This window comes from Orcinus orca, chromosome 10 (assembly GCF_937001465.1).
Source record: "Orcinus orca chromosome 10, mOrcOrc1.1, whole genome shotgun sequence".
Classification (NCBI taxonomy): domain Eukaryota; kingdom Metazoa; phylum Chordata; class Mammalia; order Artiodactyla; family Delphinidae; genus Orcinus; species Orcinus orca.
The window spans coordinates 44,720,174-44,734,778 of record NC_064568.1 but is presented as its reverse complement, the minus strand read 5'-3'; the positions used below and the strand labels follow the sequence as shown (position 1 = coordinate 44,734,778).

Here is a 14,605-nt window from a genome sequence, read left to right as displayed (position 1 = left end):
TGTCTTCTGTGTTCAGTCTGGTGCCAAATACATCCACAATGTTTTAAATTTTGGTTGTTTTTCATGTGTAGAAGTTATGTTGTCACTAGAAATTCTGCTTGTCTGTTTTATTCAGTCTACTGTATTGCTTTTTATAATTTCCTCTTCCTGATGGTTATTTCCCAGTTTGTGCTTTGTTTATTCACATTTGTTAGATGTAGTTATTTTACAGTGTCTCATAATTTCAGTGTCAGAAGACTGTGATGTGGTGTCTGTTATATCTTGCTCATACCCACTTCGTCTTGTTTTCTTGCACACCTTGTTAACGTTTACTGCGTGTTGGTCATGGGACTTGAAATCTGTGTGTGGGCATTTCCTCAAGCCTAGTGTGGATGTTCCCTCCTCCAAGAGGCTTCATGTTTGTTGGGGCCCTGCCAGCCAGGGCTACCTCAGACCACGGTCATTTGTACCCCGTGTGAAAATTCCTGAGACCGTAGGTCTGAGAGCATAACTTCTCAGGGCAGCCTTCTTAGCAGTTCCCAGGAGTGTGAATTTATGTGGAGGGGTTGGTGACTAGATCTGGTTTTCCTAACTCTGAGGGTATCATCCCCACACCCGCCCCAAAGTGCCCAGCTCCGTGTAGAAGACTCCCAAAACTCCACACGCTGGGCAGACGTGAGCTCAGACCCCTGTCTCTCTGGTCCCACTGGCCTCCATTGGAGCCTTGCGTTTGTGGTATTGGTAAATGCCTCCAGAGCACTATCAGTTCCATGCTCATATGTTCTACTCGACTCTCTAGTTAAGGCTTTCATTCAGAAATTGGTAGGAAGGCTCCCCCACTGCCTTTTCAGGTCTTAAATATTTTAAGGTTTTGCTTGTTGATATTTTATCTGGCAATTTTTCATTGTGAATTTTCAGTGAGAGAATTAATCCAAATAACCATACCCACTATTGCCAGAAAGCCTGTTTGTTACGGTCACTCTCTTAGCAATGATTTCTCAGTCTTCCATTGAGATACTACTTGCTTGAGTGTTGCTTATTGATTCTTTTCCTTAATGAGCAGTAACCCCATGGATAATTTGTTAAGATCCAGTATTTACAAATGTCTATACTTATATTAGACATTTAATTAGTTTACTTTCTAATCATGAAGTGCTACCATAATAATCATTGCAAGGACAGCCTGTGTTACTATAGGAAAGCTATCATTGTAACTCATGGACTTCCTAAAAAATATTTTTTTAATGCTGTAACTCATGGGAAATCCTCTAATTACCTCTTGTTGAGCATGACTGGAACACGTGAAATTGAAGATCCAGCACCGCAAAGGGCATCACATTGTTGGGAATGTTAGCACAAACTGTATTCAAGGGTACTGGTCAGTACTTTGTTATATGGAAGTGGTTACATGCATTTAATTCTTGCCGAGCACAGATAGTTAACTCACATTTTTTCCCATAGTTGAGATCATTTAGTGCCTCATAGTTGGAAATTATCAGTGTGGCTTGCAGAGCAGTTAGAAATACCATAATGATTTGGTTTGTACAGAGAATTTGTTCCCATTCATGGTGGTTTCAAAAAAAATGTTATTAATAGCAAAGGGGAAAATAAAGATGATTCTTTATTAGAAATTTCTAACAGTAATATACATAAGTTGCCTAAAATATAATCTGTTTAAACTTGAAAAACCATAAAAGCTTAAGCCATGGCTTTAAGCTAAGCCATAATACCTTCTTTAATGAAAAGCCTGTCCTTTTGTAAGTTTTTAAACTGAAGGCTGGAGGCTAATAAACATTGAGTAGTTTAACTTGAATGAAACTAAAGTTTTGAGTTAGTACCAAGAGTTGGTGAGGATGTAGAGCAAATGGAACTCTCAGAAACTTCTAGTGGGAATGTAAGTTGGTACAATTCCTTTGGAAACCTGTTTGGTAGTAGCTACTGAAAGTAAACATAAATACATTATGACTCAGCAATTTCACCTATAAATATACATTCAAGAGAAATGCAAGCATATGTTCACCCATATACACATAGAGGATGCTCATAGCCCCAAATGGGAAACTATCCAAATGCCAATCAACAATCTAATGGGTAAGTAAACTATGATTTGGTCATGCAATAGAATACTATGCAGCAAGGAAAATGAACGATCTGTAGTTACACTTAAGAACATGGATAAATCTCACAAAGTTAATCTGTGACAAAGATAACAAATACGAAATAACATGATCGATTTGCATTAAGTTTAAAAACAGAGAAAACTAATCAGTTACAAGTCAGGTTAGTGGATACCCTTGGGGCAATTAAGGGTTTACAAGGGGGCTTTGTCCAAAATGTCCTGGAAGTGCCTTTTTTTTTTTTTTTAATCTGGGTGCTGGTAATATGAGTGTGTTCATATTGTGAAAGTTAACTAAGTTATATACTTAGGATTAGTACATCTTTGTGTTATATTAAAAAGTTTACATAGATATGGAAAATTTTTTCTAATAAAATGTTTAGAGCTTAATGTAAGCCTATTTTTTAAATGAAGTTAACTGATATGAATTAGCATATCTATGTATCATTGACATGGACTTGTATTCTGTATTAGTTTCCTGTAGCTGCTATAACAAATTACCACAAATTTAGTGGCTTAAAAAAACACAGATTTATTATTTTAGAATTCTGTAGGTCAGAAGTACAGAATGGGTCTTTGGGGCTACAAGCAAGATGTCAGCCTACCTGTGTTCCTTTTAGAGGATCTAAGGAGAAAATCTGGTTGTTTGTTTGTTTGTTTGTTTGGCTTTTCCAGCTTCTAAGAGCTGCCTGCATTCCTTGGCTGTGACCCCTTCCTCCATCTTTGAAGCTGGCAGTGTATACCTTCAAATCTCTCTCTCCCCTCTCTCTCTCTCACCTCTGCTTTTGTTGTCACATCTTCTTCTCTGACTCTGGCCCTCTTGTCAGGGACCTTTGATTTTACATTGGGCCCACCTGTATAATCCAGGATAAACACCTCAAGTTCCTTAACTTAATCACATCTACAAAATCCCTTTTGCTGTGTAAGGTAACAAATGAACAGGTTTCAGGGATAAGGGTGTGGACATCTTTCTGTCTACCATCATTCTGTCTACCACAAATTCCTATTTTTTTCGATGGCTTCATTACTATAATTATTTTGGTGCTCTAATTATATCAGATTTGGCCTTTCAAGTTGGCTCCTCTGTCCTTGTGACATACCCTCTCATTTTTTGAGTGAGTTTTTACTTTGTGTCACAGCAAGGTATTCTTGCCTCAGCTTGTAACGAACCTGCCCTGGCTCTAGAATCAGTCATTTCTTTGAGGAGCCCTGGTTCCCTTTCGTGGGAAATGGCTTTAGAGACCACAATCAGGGCGCTAAATGTCTCCTGTCTCCTGGGATGTCTTAGCTTCTAGACCCTTCCAAGAAACAGAGCTAGGAAATATATACATGTAAGTACACGTATGAACCCACAGAGGACACACTTGTATGCATACTTACATATACATGTACACACACATAAACATATTTTGAAATCATGAGTTCACACCAGTGTCTTCAAATCCAGTTCATCCCCACATGGTTCTTTCTTGCCTTGCCCCATTCCATCTTTTTGTGTCCTTTCTTCCTTTGTAAAAATTCTGGCTTCCAGCAACATCAGCACATTTCCTCATTTGCTTAATGTTATAATATGTCTGAAATTGTTGCAGAATTGCTTTACCCAGACCAGTACAAAAACAAACCTCATGAAATCAGGATTTGTTTGCAGAATTTCCTCCTCCCCTCCCCTCCCAGATGTCACCCAAGCAAGGCTGGGGTGTACAGTCAATACTTGGATTAGTGCCCCGTCTTCCCTTTTAGTGTGGTCATATTGAATAATATTCATTTGAAATATAGTTGATTTATTTTCAATTTTAGGTTTTCTTTTCTTCCCTTCTTATGCTTTTTGATTTGATTTGATTTTTTTATTTTATGTATTTATTTATTTTTGCGGTACGCGGGCCTCTCACTGTTGTGGCCTCTCCTGTTGCGGAGCACAGGCTCCGGACGCAGAGGCTCAGCGGCCATGGCTCACGGGCCCTGCCACTCCGCGGCATGCGGGATCTTCCCGGACCGGGGCACAAACCCGTGTCCCCTGCATCGGCAGGCGGACTCTCAACCACCGCGCCACCAGGGAAGCGCATTGATTTTATTTTTTGAATATGTAGAAGGTTAGCATGCTTCCAAAAGTAAAAACCGTAAAAACAGACATATTCAGAGCAGCATCACTCCCTTCCCCTCTCCCCCCCGGGTATATAGCCTGTTCACTTCATCACCATTCCATCATACCCTCCCTACTCTTATAGGTAACCAGTCTAGTTTTCTGGCTTGTCCTTTCAGTGTTTCTTTTTGTAGAGATAACGTTTTCTTATTTCCCCTTTCTTCCTTATACAAGAAGTAACATACTATATTTTCTCTTTTGCACTTTGCTTTTTCATTTAGTATGGATACTGGAAATTATTCCATCTCTTTCTTCATAAGAGCAGTGTAGCACTCCGTCATGTTTGTGTATATCATAGGTTGTTCAACCCATCTCTGATGTGTGGACATTTGGGTAGTTTCTAATCTTTTCAATCACAAACAAATAACCTTGTGCACGTGCAGTTTCCTTCTGTTGGAGGTGTCTCTTCAGTGCAAATTCCTGGACTGTGGGATCAAAGGATAAATGCGTATGTAGTTTTGCTAGATACTTCCCGAGTCCCTTCCACATGGGTTTACTATTTTGCTTTCCCACCAGCAGTGATCAGAGGACCTGTTTCTCCCCAGTCTTGCCAGTAGTGTATTGTCAGACTTTTGAAATTTTGCCAACCTGATGTGGCCTCGGGAATTCCTTAACATCTTTTTAAGCACTTAATATTGTAAAGAAGATTTAAACAGTGTTGTGTCTAGTTTTTATAGTTAGTTGTTCTCCTCAAAAGGGGCCTTCTGAATCATCTGCTCTGCCATTAGCAGTGGTAGAGGTCATGTTCTAGGCACGTTTTTCCTGGACACCTGACAGTGCCTTGTGTGGGGTAAGGAGACTTGCAGTTGGTGTGAACATGTAATTGTTGTGCTGTCAGATGTACCAGATTTTTTTAAGGTCTGCTGAAATGAAGGAACTGCTGATTAATTTTCAAAGGTAGAATAGGAATTTTAGTTGAGTGCTTAGAATAGTAAACTTCCATTTTCAAATTACTTACTTCCATCAGTAAAATTTTTTTTAAAGTAAGAAAAAAACACCCTCTACAAAAATAAGAGTATAAAGCATACTTTCATTATAAATGATTAAGGTTTAGAAATACACTTTCCATAGGTTATAAGATTGTTGCTTTATTCTTTGAGAAATAAGAAAATTTAAATGTGGGTACATGGTTACTTACAGTTTAAAGCTGCTGAACTTCAGTATCTCATGTTCAACCTTTCTTAAAATGGAAAAGAAGTTTTTAAAATTATAAACAAATCTTCATCTTGGGCATCAGTGGCTTTACTTAAGAACAAATGAAATATGGTTTAGCGTGAGTGTAATTTACATGTTTCAGTGCATTTGTGAAGGTCTTAGAGCTGTCTTTAGCATCCCTACCTCACAGACATTCATTTCTTCTGAGCCATGTTGTTGAGGACCATTAGTAGTAATTAATGTGCATATGCAGACGCATGTTTTTTGAATGAGGGACCCAGTTTTTGAGCACAGAAATAAAAAAGTCCCTAGACTTGGGAATCTGCATTTTCAAAAAGAGTTGAGAATGACTCTGTTTTTATGACATGTCGTGAAATGACCTTTAGCACATATGAATATCTTTATTTAAGAAAGCAATACCACTAGCATTAAATATTAAAATTCCTTGGATTGCTCCATATAGGTGTATTACCTCTGCAACTAAAAAGAGTAATGAATGGTGGAATTTTATGATAGAGAAAAGTCATTAATGCAGGGACATTGCATAGAGTTACAGTGGTATTTATTTAAATGGTGTACATGTTGTTTATAAGTTCTGTGGAAGATTCTAGAAGGGGAAGGCACTGATGAACAAATCATCTAACTCCACAGCAGCAAAAGGGCTCTCAGTCTATTGTCTCAGATGTTCCAGTCTCTTCTTTTTAACAAGGAGACCTAGTACCAATGAGCAAACCATGCCAGTTCGAAGGGTTAGAAGAGTTTCTCTGTCATAAGCTGTATCAGATTTTTGTCATCCTAGATTCCTCACTGTGACTTGGAAGTGATTTGGTAAAGAGAGTTTTTAGGTTTTTGTCCTTTTTTCTTCTTCATTGTTATCTATTTTATTGCCATTTGGCATTGGGTTGTCATCAAAGCATACCATTTTCCTTGAGGAAACAGTGTGTGGGGGGGTGAAGCGTAAGGTGGGACGAAGTGAGAGAGTGGCATGGACATATATACTCTACCAAATGTAAAATAGCACAGGGAGATCAGCTCGGTGCTTTGTGACCACCTTAGAGGGGTGGGATAGGGAAGGTGGGAGGGAGATGCAAGAGGGAGGGGAAATGGGGATATATGTATACATATAGCTGATACACTTTGTTATACAGCAGAAACTTAACACAACATTGTAAAGCAATTATACTCCAATAAAGATGAAAAAAAAAGATACACGCAAAGAAAAAAGCATACCATTTTCATGTGACTTCTCAAAATGCAGATTGAGGTTCATCATGGGTCAGACCGCACTCCCCAAGTGATATTTTTGAATCACACATTCTGCAGCATGATTAATCGATAATCATTCTTTTTATTTTTTTTGAAGATGTTGGGGGTAGGAGTTTATTAATTAATTTATTTATTTTTGCTGTGTTGGGTCTTCGTTTCTGTGCGAGGGCTTTCTCTAGTTGTGGCAAGCGGGGGCTAGTCTTCATCGCGGTGCGCGGGCCTCTCACTATCGCGGCCTCTCTTGTTGTGGAGCACAGGCTCCAGATGCGCAGGCTCAGTAGTTTGGTTTGGATAGGAGAGCATATTTAGGTTTCTCTGGTTGGTCTTGAGTCAAAGGGGACACAGTACAAAAAAGAGTGAGGCTGGCAGTTATCGACCAAGTCCTCACCCTTCTGAGTTTATGGCTGCAGCTGTTACAATGTGGCTTCCATGCTGTTTCCTGCACAGGTTGCGGCTGGAGTCCTTTTGTCATAAATAGTCTGACCACTGTTCATTTGTATATTCAGACTCTTGGAAGCAAACATTAGGAGAAGGTGAAAAGCAGATAAAATACTAGAGTCAGTGAGGTAAAAACTCAAGCATTGGCAATGAACCATGGAAAGTAAATAAGCCCTTGCACATTCCTATAAATCTTGGAGAGGACACTAGATTTCTTAGAGCTTGCAGGGCTAAGGGTTTTCCTTTTAAAGCTCAAAGTTTGGGGTGATGGCAGCTGACAACTAGGATACAAAATCAAATGAGTTTTTTTTTTTTTGAGAAATTAGCATTCTATAGGACAAGTACCTTTTATGTTTCAAAGTTTTTTTTACATCCTATTCATATTAATAGGATAAATTAGTATGAATAGAGGTATATAAATATGACACAGAATATGGACACAGAAAACACGTAAGTATTTTGTTAAGTATTTTGTTTACTCATATATTCATAATAAGTGCCTTTTGCAAACCACCTGTTTAAATGAAGCACTGAGAATACACTGGGGTGCTAGAATCAGGCCCTGCTCTGAATCGGTTCAGTGTCGGTTGAGAGGAAGGGACCCATATGGAAAGCAAAGATTGGACCGCCGTAGTTGATTGGACTGTGTTGGTGGTACGCATGGGGCATCCCGCGAGCCCTACTCAGTCTAACAGGGTCTGGAGATGATTTTTTAGAGGAGGCAATTCTTGAGCTAAATTTTGAAGGCACGTAGGAATCAACTCCTGATGGGCTCCTGTGGGAGGAGTGGGTGTTATAGGCAGAAAAAAATCATGTATACAAAGGGAGAGGAGTGTGAAACGATTTCATAAGTCATTTTATGGTTTCTCTGAGTATTATTTTGAGAAACCTAGTGTCATTTACTTGAAACTACTTAACCTTTCACAAGAGGTGTGAAATTATATGCATGAGTTAGTTTTTTTTTTAACTGAAGTAGAATTGATTTACAATTTTGTGTTAGTTTCTAGTGTGTGGCAAAGTGATTCAGATATATATATATACACACACATACATACACATATATACTTTTTCAGATCCTTTTATAGTTTATTACAAGATATTGAATATAGTTCCCTGTGCTATATAGTAGGTCCTTGTTGTTTATCTGTTTTATATATAGGAGTTTGTCTCTGCTAATCCCAAACTCCTAATTTATCCCTCCCCACCCTTTCCCCTTTGGTAACCTTACGTTTGTTTTCTGTGTCTGTGAGTCTGTTTGCGTGAGTTACTTTTAATCTCTGTCCTAGGAGAGGTCAGTTTATATGTGAAGTACACTTTCAGGAATACATCCTCCAGGGGTGATTAGTTAGCATTTGAAAAACTCTGATCAGAAGTTCACACTTGTGAGGTGTCTTTATATTGATGATACTTTTGTTAGAAAGATTTTTTCCTTCGGTGAAATTAGTCCTTTTTGCAAGAGATGTGGATTAGGTAGAAATATTGTACAGGTGGCCCACCCTTGGAAGGGTTCAAGAAACCACTGAGCCCAGCCGAGTGGTGTTCTTGGCATTGAACTCATTTGTTCCTGTGTTTTGTATGCTGGAAGCCTTGGGCAGTCTGCCGAGGTTTGCGGACTCCTTCTAAGAATGGTGTTTTTAAATGCATAAAGCAAATTAAATAAAATGCACAGGGTTATATAGGAAACCATTTGTACTGAAATATAGTTGTCAGGATATTTTTTAAAAAAAATTTGCCCCGCTCCTGGGCCCAAGTAACCATCGTTACTGTGGTTGCAAGAGCCTTTTCCTGTGTTTGTTCTCCCCTGTGCCCCCAGATCACTTCGAGCACCCTTGGAGCTGCTCTTTTATTTTGCAGCAGTCCCCTTCTGTGAGCGAGTACCTGTGACCTCCAGAGATTTGGGGCCGGAGGCTGAGGCTAGAACTTTGCTTCATTTGTCATCTTGAGACAGTCTCTCAATTTAGAGTTCCTTTCTCATCTCTGACTGGAATCTTGCAAATTGTATGTCTGGATGATTGTTTTAATTCTCATGTGAATGTTTTCAAATTAAATTCAGAGTAAATTACTCTAAATATCTCAGAAAAAGAAGAAAGCAAGCCTAAGTCATCGCCTGGATCTCTAGGCCTTTAAATCTAACTTCTGGCAGCTCTTTAGTTTAAAGGCAGTGGCAGCAACAATAAAATACAACCCAACCTCTTCCAGGAAACGCTGGCTTTTATCTCCACGTCCCAATTTATATAATGTTAGTTACTTTATACATATGTGTATACATATTTGTAAATGGGCTCATTTCCCTTCTGGCCCTTAGTAGCTATTAAGTTCTGAGAGTGGTGGTGATAAAAATCCCCTTACCTACATACTGTGAGCTCATCTAAATCATTTATTTTATGTTTGTGTGTGTATGTATATGTATTATATACACACACAATTAATGTTTGTAAATGTTGGGATGTGTCAGTTATACAGACTTTTTTCCCTTGCTTTTTTTTTTTTTTTTGCGGTACGCGGGCCTCTCACCGCTGTTGGCCTCTCCCCTTGCGGAGCACAGGCTCCGGATGCGCAGGCTCAGTGGCCATGGCTCACGGGCCCAGCCGCTCCGCGGCATGTGGGATCTTCCCGGACCGGGGCACGAACCCGTGTCCCCTGCATCGGCAGGCAGACTCCCAACCACTGCGCCACCAGGGAAGCCCTCTCCTGCATTTTATTGAGAGTAGATACCCTTCTGATTTGTATGGGAATTTATTGAAATGGTTTATTTTCTTTAACTTCCTTCGTTACATTTTCTTTACATTTTCTGCCTTAAACGCTACTCCAGGAACTAAAGATGTTTCTTTGCTCTCATCTCCGAAGTAACTAACATTTTAAATGTTTTATTTTCATGTTGTCTTTTTTGCTGGAATCATTGTATATGTAACTTTAAGTGAACATTTTGCCAAAAGATATTTGGTCTCCTTTTTCTTGTGAGGATTTAAAAAACAACAGTCTTTTCCTGAACACCATTTATTATTTCAGTCTCTGTAGTTATTGAATAGAGTATAAATAAAACTAATGAAATTGTTCTTCAGTTTTTATATCCTTTGCCTGGTTTGACTGGCTAAGCATGCAGATATTTTCAGTGTAATTTCATTTTTCAGTTCATGTCTTAATGGGTAGCTTTCGTTTGATAAAGTAGTCAACTGTCATTGCTCACCAAAAATATGAATTAAAGGTGAATAGTCAGATAATGTTCTAAACCTTCTTGTATTCTTCATTTACGTATTATAAAAAGCATTTTATTTTTCCATTACCACCCTCCTGTTACTTCTTCTCAAGGATCATTCTCAGTTGGAAGGATTACATTTGTATCATCTTGGGATGCTATTATAATTGCCTTGAGTTATTCAGAGGAATACTGTGTTAATTTAAAAATTAAATAATATTATAATTAAATAGATTTCTTCTTTGAAGACTTACGAAATACATTTTTAATACAGAAATTTACATTTAGTATGTATTTTAAGATTATAGGTGTTGTTTCAGGATACACAGTGTCATGCTGCCTGTATCATTTTGCAAGTTGATGTTTTCATTAAATAATGAAGTATAAATGTAATGATTTATTCACTCTCTTTTCGCTCCTGAAATCAGATCTGCAGTGAGTGTTTTTAAATATGTCACGTAGAAGCTGAATTGCTGAGTTGTATGCTGTGTTCATGTTCAGCTTTGGTTGGTATTGTGAAATTGTTCTTCCAAGTTAAATACTGATTTACTGATTTTTTTTTTTTGTGGTATGTGAGTACCCATTTCCCCCAGTCTTGGTATTATGTGATTTTCTAACTGGATTTGTGTAAATTGGTATCTGTTTTGTTCTACCTTTCATTTCTCTGATTATTAGTGGAGTTGAGTAGTTTCGATATGGTTACTGACTATTTAGGTAGTCTCCTTTGGGGGGTCCCCTGTTCATGTATTCTGCATATTCATCCATTGTCAGGTATAGGGATTGCAGAACTTTCTCCTAGCCAATGGCTTTTCTTCTCATTTTGTTTATGAGGACTCATCTTCTACGAGTATTTTTCATTTCAATGTCAAATTTATTAGTATTAAAAAAATAAATTTATTTATTTTGGGCTGCATTGGGTCTTCGTTACCGCACGCGGGCTTTCTCTCGTTGTGGCGAGCGGGGGCTACTCTTCACTGCGGCGCGTGGGCTTCTCATTGCTGTGGCTTCTCTTGTTGCGGAGCACGGGCTCTAGGCGAGCAGGCTTCAGTAGTTGCGGCTCGCGGGTTCTAGAGCGCAGGCTCAGTAGTTGTGGTGCACGGGCTTAGTTGCTCAGTGGCATGTGGGATCTTTTCGGACCAGGGCTCGAACCCGTGTCCCCTGCATTGGCAGGCAGATTCCCAACTGCTGCGCCACCAGGGAAGTCCCTGTTAGTATTTTCTTTCAGTTTGTACTTTTTAGGTATCATTTAAAAAGCCTTCTCCTACTCTAATAACACAAAGGCCATTCTCTCATGTTTTCCTTTAAGAGCTTTTGTTTTAACTGTTAGATCTTTAAGCCTCCAGTAATTTTTTTTTAACATTATGATATTTTTTTTACCAAATAGACAACTAAATTGTACCTATCCCTTCAGTGAATAGTCTATATGTTTTTCCACTGTTGGTAGTACTCTATCTGCTACTGACTGCGTTCCCATATGTATCTGTTTCTAGGCTCTCTGTTCTGTTCCATGAATCTCTTTGTCTCCCCCTTTGCTTGTGCCATCATGTTTATTTCCATCACAGTAAACTTGGAAACTTGAGAAGGTGAACCAAATATGCCTCATGCTTTTTGGAAAATTTTCCATTATTCCTGACCCTCTCCTTTCCAAATACATTGTAGAATCAGTATGAGGAGTTCATGCAAACCTCGTTAGAATATTTATTTTTATTGGAATTACAGATTAATTTGCACAGAGTTGACCTCTCTGAGGCTTCTCATCAATTACTATATTTTACCTTCATTTATTTTTTCTCTAACGTATAGATCTGAGTGTCTGACCTATGTCATTTTCCTTCTTTCTGAAAAACTTAACATTTCTTGCAAGGCAAGTCTACCGGCAAAACATTTCTTCAGTTATTGTGTGTGTGAGAAAGTCTTTATTTTTCCTTTTACTCTTGAGGGATAATTTCACTCAGAATTCTAGGGTGGTGTTTTTTTTCCCTCTCAGCACTTCAAATATTTCACTCCAGCATGATGTATCAGGTAAAATGAACTGAGATCACTGAGCCGTTAGTGTGAAGTTTTATGTTTATCTGGCTAAGAGCCAGGCTGTGTTTACTGTTTGCCGTAGCTGTAGGTTTCAGAGGCTAAAATTCCCCATAATGTCCTTACTTTGTCTCTCCTGTTGTCTTGGGTTTCCCTAATAGCTCCTTCTGAAATAAAGCCTGTGTCTTTATAATAAAGCAGCTCTCTGTTGTAATCCTGTTATTACACAGGAGCCCTATTGATGTGGTGAGGTGGGGGCAGGAGGGTTCCGTAGCCCCTCTGATTTGGTCTCATGCCTCTTCTGAGCATGTGTGCCTGGGCTGTGAACTTCACAAGTGCTTCTCACCTCACCCCCCTCCCCGTTGTCAGGTGCAGGTGCACGCAGGGCCTGAAGGAGGTTTTCTCTCTTCTGCTCAGACACCAGCAATTAGTCAGTTACCCTTTATGTTTTTGCTCCAGCTGCTGGCTCCGCTGGTGGTTTCTGCTCCTGTTAAGCCATGATTCTCTGTCTTTGCCTGTCTCTTCACTTCTGGGGGACAGCTGGTTTGCCCTGTGACTTGAAGTCTCTGGTATGTCTGAGAAGAGTTGCTGATTTTCAGTTTGTCTTTTTTCTTGTTGTGAGCATGGTTGTGACAGCTTTCAAGCTGTTTTTCAGAAGTCCATCGATGGCTGTCATACATATTTTATATATATATACACACACACACACACACACACACACACACACACACACACACATATATATTTCTATGAAAGTCATGATGTCGTAGACACCTTAGAATTTTATTACTGTTGTAAATGGTATCTTTTTCTAATTATGTTATTTGGTTGTTGTAGGCATATTGGAAAACTACTGATTTTTGTCTCTTCATCTTCTGACAGCCTTGCTTTTTGGACCATGCCTAATTGTTGGTTTTCGAACTTACTGAGTTGGACATGTAGATAATTTCAGTCCCACTCCTCTCTTAATATGTTCTCTTAAACCTTCAAGATAGATGTTGAGCGTGTTGATAGCGGTTGATAGTGGGATGTATTTCTCTTCTTTGCATAGTTTTTGCTTTTGATGTACCTGGGAGTTTAGAGTTCTAAAAATTCCTTAGTGAAGCTTGATGTCTATGCTTTGAGTGATGTGATGTCACTTAATGGAAGAGGGTAAACAAAACATCCCTAGTTCTTAGGGTTGTGGTACAAATATCTAGATATAATGTTACGGTAAACTTATTTTGTGGAGTGGAGCTAGAACAGGGTAACACTGACGGACCCCTGCCCATGTGTGGAGATCCTTACCTGTGTAGGGTATCCTTTCATTGGTTTGGACAGCAAGAGGGTGGTGTTGGGCCGTGGACCGCTTTTCCTGCCCTTTTGTCAGTGTGGTGAGGAGAGCAAATACACATCTTAGGATCAGGAATCAGTTCAGCTATAAACAACAGGAATTTTGTTTATTGTCACCAAAAGAGTTCACCAAATGGGATAGTAGTTTTCTGAATTACACTGTGGAAATGATTTGTCCTTTCTTCATCATCCATTTTCATTTGGGGGGTAAATTTGTTATTTTGGAGTAGGTTGCAAACCATGTTTGATTGTGCTCTGTCTGATATAACTAGAAAATCGTAGAGGTGGTTTGTGTAATGGGTTTAGATCTTTGGAATCTATTTCTAAAAGTCACCAAGATTAACTTGTCATAGCGCTTTGATGTATTTGCAAAAGCATGAGGATTACGTATCTCCTTTTCCTCCAACATTTTAATTGTTGTTTACTTTAAACTTGACTAATTATCACCAGCTTACATATCTTTATTTGACGGTTCAATGTCAACCCATGCCAACCAGAGTTTGTATTATATACTAAAGATCCTTTCATAAACTCTGAAGGTTTTGATAAACTACTGTCTTGATGACCATAATGTCATTTTGACCTGAGGACTTTTTCAGATTTAAATGAGCTTGGTGGTTTATTAAATGTCATGCAGAGTTTAAATCCTGGGTAAATTTAGCTGTTGCTTTTTTTTTCACTCCTTTGACTAATGATTCTGTCAGTGGAAAAGGCATGAGTAGTGGTTGATATTGTAATAGGGGTGGAGCGGGTGCGAGTGACAGCGTGTGACCCTTAGTGGGGTGGTTAGATGTCCTGCTCCCCCAACAGTCAGCCTCACAGTGGTCTGCGTGTAGCAGAGAGTGCGGTGAGAGACGGATCGTGGCTGGCTTCTCCTTGGGGCCCTCCAGGCCCTCTGGCCTTGGGCCGGCGGGTGAGCTGGGGGCCTTGGGGGCAGGCTGCGGACTGTGTCCTGCAG

The 14,605-nt window shown here is 39.2% G+C and overlaps 1 protein-coding gene across 13 annotated transcripts in view; it reads left to right on the top strand.

The window, feature by feature from the left end:
* ULK4 (unc-51 like kinase 4) overlaps nt 1-14,605 on the top strand; it is a 529,281-nt gene that overhangs the window by 164,177 nt on the left and 350,499 nt on the right. The gene's annotated exons all lie outside the window — the stretch shown is intronic.